Genomic DNA, 8500 nt, shown 5'->3' with positions numbered 1-8500 from the left:
TGGCTCTCTGTGAGTCTATGGGCTTCCCTCTGAGTCTCTGAGTGCCACCGCATTGCACTCTAAACACAACGTTCATGGAGTGGCATCACGGAATATACCACGAGGGAGATAAAGGCGGCCGGGCGTGGTGCTGGCCACTCACCCACCCCCTCGTGTGCCGTGCGGGCCTTCACATGTGTTCGCCGACAACACTTGCCCCCGAAGTCTGTTAATATTGCACGGGGGATCTTTATCTTTGTTGAATCGTAAAGGATTTAGGTCCATACGGCTGCAGTGTGGCTCAAAAAATAAGGACACATCGGGTTATTTCATTTATTTTAACACTGAAATTAAAATATTTTATTGCGTTTTATTTCACGTTTACAGCAATGGGACGTCACGACGCTCGTGTCAGAAAAGCCCCCCCAAGGCGGTCACAAAGTCGTCACCCGGTGTTTGTTTACGACGGCGTGTTTTATTACAGCGCACCAAGACGTGCACATCAACAAACTCGACTAGTGATTGAGCCGGACGTGAGGTTCAATAACGCAGAGAGCCAACCATCGCATCGGCCGGGTGACTTGGCCAGCATCCTCCGTGGGATTGAGAGTTCAAATCCTGGTGGTGAGGAGTGGCGTTGATAAATTCATCATCTCCCCCCCACCCACCCACACACCCCCGGGGTTGACAAAACGACAACTGTCCACGGTTGATTTATCTTGATTCACACCCAGCCATACAGCAGTGCATTGTCATAAACGTCGCTCATTTTTTTACGTGGTTTTATTTTAAGGCCATAGTGTTTTGACGAATACGGTTAGTTTATTGTTAACATGAGTTATGACCAAATTATGAATGTCCAGATGCAATTGGCCTCCTAAATGCTGTTGTCACGTCTCTCCCAGCGTCAACTGTGCTGTTTTCATATATTAAACAAAAAATCATCAGTATTTTTTTTTATTAAATCAACGGTGTATCAGTTACCCTCTCACTTACAAACCGTGGCTCTGTGACTACGTGGGCTGACGTCCGCTCACGTAACACCGACATACGTATCTATTCTTTTTTTATTGTGTATCTGGTACTCAAACGATGTAAAAGTCACGTGTAAAAGCATTCTCTAAATAAAAAACTACAAACCATGCTTCACCAATTGATGCGTCTTGCCGTCGAACGTAACAACTGCCTTCAACGATCCAACCCAAGAACGCCTTCTAGATGTTACTGTGCCAACTTATCCCTATTCATATTCCCCACCTTCAATAAACTATCAACTCCACCACCCCCCCACCTTCTCTCCCCAAATTCCCGCAGCGTAGCTCACGATGAATATTTTATCGATATCCGAGCACCCCCTTGTGGACTAAGCGCGGAGGCGAGAGTGGAGAACGGGGGACGATGTCGGGGCCCCCTCTCTGTCCTGCAGAACGACGACACGAGGTGGGTTGGGAGTGGTTGTTGGTGGTGGCTGGTGGTGGTGGTGGTGAATCGTAAGGGGAGCGAGCGGTGGTTGCAGCGGTTAGAGCGCTGCACTACTGAACCCGGCGTCCCGAGTTCGGTTCCCGCTCACGGCCACCAACACCAGTGCTGAATATCTGAACCGATCCAGGGCTTCCCCCCCTGTGGACTCAGCCTGGTGTAGGTTGTAAACATGGGCACGGGGTAGACAAAGGCGGCCGGGCGAGGTGCTGGCTACTCACCCCACCCCTTCGTGTGTTGTGCGGGTCTTCACGGGTGCCCGCTAACAGCACTTGCCCCACATGTCTGCTGAGGTTATACGGGGGATCTTTGTTGAATCGTATAAAGGATTTAGGCCCGTAAAGGGTTTCTTTTGCAGGGTGGCTTAAAAGTCAGGATACATTGGGGTTGTTCAATTTATTTGAACACTGGCAATTAAAACATTTTAATTGTTTGTTCTTGAAGTTAATACTTTATCATTATTCAAAATGTATTTTCCTTTTCGGATGAAATTTAAATAAAAATGTACTCAGCACAAACGAATTCAATTAGTTGTCACGATTCCTGATGAAGGCAGCTGTAATCTGTAAAAAAAGTACTAAATTAATGTCAAAAGATAATTCATGCGTACATTAATGTTAATGGTAGTCACTTTGATAATGTGTTAAAATAAATGAAATAAACCTGTGTGATTTATTAAAACAAATATAAACTAACTTTATTTTACCAGGTAAGGCCCACTGAACTGAAAATCTCTTTTTCAGAAGCGACCTGGCCACAAATTATAGCTCAAACAAACATGGCTCATCGTGTGGAGATTTATAGCAGAAGCCAAATGCTCTAAACGCGTGATGTTGATTCTACATGTGGACGGAAAAACCGGAGGACCCGGAGAAAAATCCACGCGACCACAAGCAGAGACACACCGCAAACTCCAAATATACAGCAGCAGGCGTCAGGGTCTGGATTGCACTCACGACCTCCTGTATAGCGAGTTCCCGTCGATGTTCTTGTTATGAGCGCTGTAAAACCGTGAAATGCACCTCACGATACCGGGAAAGTCCCTACTAACCTGGTTCACCGGAATAGTTCCTGTTGACTCCAGCATTACGATGCGTCACGCGTTTGTTCGATAATCAACATCGGGGGTTTAAATATATTCCCTGCTACACCCCCCCCACTCCACCCGGGGGGGGGGGGGTAAATCAAATTAAATACCTGCTAACAGGCAGACCTCGCTTAGCGCGACCCCCGTACAACGCTGATAACTCTTGCATCTCATTAGCCACGCACAACATCACCTTGCGCATCGCTTTACCGGTATCACTTGAGGCCCCTCTAGCAGAGCTTGAGTGTGTCTTTCAGCGTATTCTCCTGCTGTATGGTGAAGGCAGGAAATCATAAGACATGGACCTGCTAAGGGGCCGTCCATAAATGACGTCACGCGATTTTGGACGATGTTTTACCCCCCCCCTTCGTCACAACGACGTCACAAAAAGTCAGATCCCCCCTCAAATATGACGTCACAAAGCTCTGCCCCCCCCCCCCCCAAATAAAACATGCTTTAAATCTCTTTAAACTATTGTCATTGTAGTGCATAATTAATGTGCCGCTGCACTCTAATGTTATAGGAGAAAACATTTATTAAAAAGTCTATTTAATTAAGTAGAACGTGTTGCCTATATTTCTTTAAAGTTGCGCATTTTGATGTAACGTCACATTTCTCACCCCCCCCCCCTCGTCACAAATGTCTGACCCCCCCCCAGGTGCGTGACGTCATTTATGAACGGCCCCTTAGCCCCCCAAGGTCCCACGAGATCATGCTGCACGCACGTGTCAAGGACACCGCAGTACAATGTAACATTTAACTCGGCTGTGTTGGCGATGATTGTTTATGGTGATGATTACTGACCAGTGTAATGATGTTGACGATTGCCTTCCGATGATCGATTTTAATCATGATGACGAGACCGGGTTGACCAGGAATGTAAGTGCTCTAACAGCTGAGCTCGTCCATTGCTTTATCACACGAGGATGCATTGAGGAGTTTGTTGGACTTGCAGATTGAGTGGGGGAAACCCCCTACATCTATTCAAACTTTAATGTGTACCTCATTATACTATGGAAAGTGGAGCTATACTGGAAATTCAGTGCAGTGGTTCTGGTGACGAAATTGTATTTATTCAGGGGGATTGCCCTTTCGTTGACAGGCCCCTGGAGAGGCACTCAGGGACCTAGAGGTCAGCAGTCAAAGGGAAGGTCCAAAGCCAGATGCGGCCATGGGACTTTAAGAGTGATCTATGAAGGAGGGGTGTCACCTGTGTAGTAAGGAGAAGATCTGAGGGCCAAGTGTGCCAATGAGAACATTCGATCCTATTAATGGGACAGGTGTCAACTTTGTAACAAGCAGGAGGAGCTAAAGCCAGATACAGGGGGTGCTGGTGGTGGTGTTGAGAATGTCAGACGTTGATGTTCCAGCGACGACTGTGAAGCAGTTGCGAATTGTGGTTGAAGGAATAAAATGGTCGTGAGGTGTGATGGCGTAAATGGCATTGGACGTGATGGCCTCTTAATCTGTATCGACACATTAACATTTCACACTTGCCTAGGCACCGGGACGTCAATGTTTTGCCTGCGTGAAGGAAATATATGAATGGAATAAAATACCATTATTATTTTACCAGGTAAAGCCCACTGAGCCATAGAGCTCCTTTTCAGAAGCGACCTGGCCACAAATGAAAACGAACTTTCTCATCATCACGTGGAAATCCATAGCAGCAGCCAAAGACTCTAAACGCATCGCTCTGTGCTCTGCTCTCGGTAGGGATACGCGCATGAAGGTAACGCCAATCTCTTCCATCGGTGATGCAAACGTTCCATTGAACCCCCAATGGGAATTAACCATCACCCTCGGCTTAGGATGACGTTAACACGTGAACACCCTGACGAAGTAATTTGCTAGATTGTATGCATCGTCGTCAGACAATATATATTTGTTTAATTGCGAAGTGCCCGGCGAGTTGCATTATCTCTTGCTCGGTCGACCTTACCGCAGTCACAAAGGAAACGTCATGGGTTCACTGTTAATGTTGGGTACATTTTTTATTCTATTTTTGAAATTTTCGTGACGGCAAGGATCCATACTCTTGGTTCTTTCGGTAAAGTCGCGTAGGTAAAGAAAATAAAAGATAACAAAAATAAATCACGACGTTTCGATTGCAACACAAGCAATCATCATCAGGTGTGACAACTACAGCAATACATTTTACTTCAGTGATTTAATTTCTTTATTTTTATTTTTTATCTTTTATTTTAATTTTCTTTACCAACGTGACTTTAACCGAAGGAACCAAGAGTATACATTTTTAATCTCGGGTAAAGGCTGTGACTAACAGTGGGTTAACAGTGGTCGCAGGATCAACTCAGCCCATCATCCCTCCGGAGTGACTAACATTATTAGTGACCCCTGAAGGATAACGATCGTCCCAAGGAGAACGCGTTCCCTGCCATCGGAACGTGGAATTTCCATTGCCTTACGGCTGCCCTATGAAGCTATAGCCATCCGATTGGGAGACACGTCTACTTACAATATTATTTGCATTATTACATAAATTAGAGGCATGCAAATATACAAACATTACATGTGAACACGAGCGTCACTCAGGTATGCCTCATTCCTGTGAATGGCCTCACCAGCAAGGCACTCATAAATGCTTTTTTTTCTTCTCCAGAGTATTTGATAAGAGGAAAGAGCAGGGGCAATGAGAAGTATTCTTCGCCAAATCGAAAAGGTGTCTGCATGGCTCGGAGGTTCAGAATGGCTGTGTCGGAGTGTTTCGCCAGTGCTGCTGGAAAAACCTGGGTTGAAGCCCTGGCTCTGGGTTTCTGTCTCAGTGGGAGCACTGAGCCAGCACAGTCCCCTGGTCACTCTTGCAAATCAGACTCTTATCCTCGTCTCTTTGGTTCTCACCTGGCAAAACAAAATAAACTCAAAAACAGCTGTCTTCACAACTTTTGGATTGGGTCCAAGCTTAAGATTCTAGAATGATTTCGATTTAAAGCTTTCGTGACTGCAATGATTCATTGATAAAATAAAATAACACAATGTTATTTTATTTTATCAATTTATTATTTTATTCTCATTCTACGTGACTTTACCGAAAGAACCAAAGAAGATTCTAGAATGAGTGTGAAGGACGCTATTGCATCACCCTTCGTGTGACACACACTGTCTGTTGTTGAAGAAATGTTTGTTTTAACCTCGCTGTGTTTGTATTTTTGCGACGTCTAGGTCGCGTGTTCTTCAAATGTCGTTTCGGGCATTGTATTCTGTTTTCGCCGAAAACCTGTTTATATCCATTCGTGGACAAAAATAATTTACTTTCAAACATCCCAGAGCGACGCAGTTATAAACCCCGCACGAATTTCTACAAGGCTGTTTCCGTGTAAACATTTAAATGATTTAGGCACGGCACAAAACCCCCGTACTTTGAATTGCACCTCAACAACTCCCCAAAATCCCCTCCCCCCGACCCCGCGCTGGCTCGTGACTAATCACAGGGCCCGGAGTCACGGGGACTCTCCACGGGCAGGCCCGGACTGGCCATAAGAGCAGCAGCGGTCCAGAGGGCAAATGTCACTGTGTAACCGGCCCATTCTGAGGGCCGGTAGGCCGGTTTGGGTGGGGGAAATTGCAAATGCGATCAGAGCAAAAAAAAACATTCGTTTGTTTCTTTTCTCGGTCTGTGTTTGTCCTGGTGAGGGTCGCAGCACGTTGAGTAGTGGCGGTCCAGACCTCCCTTTCCCTGGTGACGGACTCCGGCATTACACTACGATACACTATACACTACTATACATTACTATAGACTACTATACACTACTACACTATGAATTACACTATGCACTACACTACTCTATACACTACACCATACAATACACTACACTATACACTACTATACACTACACCACTATACACTACACCATACACTACACTATATTATACACTACACTATACACTACACTATACAATACACTATACACTACACTATACTACACTATACACTACACCATACACTATACTATACACTACACTATACACTACTATACACTACACTATACACTACTGTACACTACACTATACACTACTACACTATACACTACACTATACACTACACTATACACTACACTATACACTACACCATACACTACACTATACATTACACTATACACTACTACACTATACACTACTACACTATACACTACTACACTATACACTACACTATACACTACTACACTATATACTACTACACTATACACTACACTATACACTACACCATACACTACTATACACTATACACTACTATACACTACTATACACTACAATACACTACACTATACAATACACTATACACTACACTATACACTACACTATACACTACTACACTATACACTACTACACTACACTATACACTACACTATACACTACTACACTATACACTACACTATACACTACACTATACACTACTACACTATACACTACTACACTATACACTACACTATACACTACACCATACACTACTATACACTACACTATACACTACACTATACACTACACTATACACTACTACACTATACACTACACTATACACTACTATACAATACACTACACTATACACTACACTATACACTACACTACTACACTATACACTACACTATACACTACTACACTATACACTACACTATACACTACACTATACACTACACTATACACTACACTACACCATACACTGCACTATACACTACTATACACTACACTATACACTACACTATACACTACTACACTATACACTACTACACTATACACTACTACACTATACACTACTACACTATACACTACACTATACACTACTACACTATACACTACACTATACACTACACTATACACTACTACACTATACACTACTACACTATACACTACACTATACACTACACTACTACACTATACTATACACTACACTATACACTACACTATACACTACTACACTACTACACTATACACTACACTATACACTACACTATACACTACTATGCACTACACTATACACTACACTATACACTACACTACTACACTATACACTACACTATACACTACACTATACACTATACACTACACTATACACTACACTACACTATACACTACTACACTATACACTACACTATACACTACACCATACACTATACACTACACCATACACTACACTATACACTACACTATACACTACTACACTATACACTACTACACTATACACTACTACACTATACATTACACTATACACTACACTATACACTACACACTACACTATACACTACACTATACACTACACTATACACTACTACACTATACACTACACTATACACTACACTATACACTACACTATACACTACTACACTATACACTACACTATACACTACTACACTATACACTACACTATACACTACACTATACACTACTATACACTACTCTATACACTACACTACTACACTACACTATACACTACACTACTACACTATACACTACACTATACACTACTACACTATACACTACACTATACACTACACTATACACTACTACACTACACTATACACTACACTACTACACTATACACTACACTACTACACTATACACTAGACTATACACTACTACACTATATACTACACTATACACTACTATACACTACACTAAATACTACACTATTTACTACACTATACACTACACTATACACTACACTATACACTACACTATACACTACACTATACACTACACTATACACTACACTATACAGAGACTCTAGCTCTTCCTGAGGGATTCCCAGGCGTTCCCAGGCCAGCCGAGTGACGTCATCCTGCCAGCGTGACCTGGGCCGACCCCGGGGCCTTCGCCCAGTGGGACGTCGCTGCTGCTGCTGCCCGGTAGAGTTCCAGGCGGAGTCTACCGGGGGGCATCCTTACCGGGTGCCTGAACCACCTCAACTTGACTCCTCTCGATCCGGAGGAGCAGCGGCTC

The sequence above is a fragment of the Petromyzon marinus genome, chromosome 33 (genome assembly GCF_048934315.1).
Source record: "Petromyzon marinus isolate PM22_M1 ecotype Great Lakes invasive population chromosome 33, UKy_Petmar_22M1.pri1.0, whole genome shotgun sequence".
NCBI lineage: Eukaryota > Metazoa > Chordata > Hyperoartia > Petromyzontiformes > Petromyzontidae > Petromyzon > Petromyzon marinus.
Note: the sequence above shows the minus strand (reverse complement) of the source record.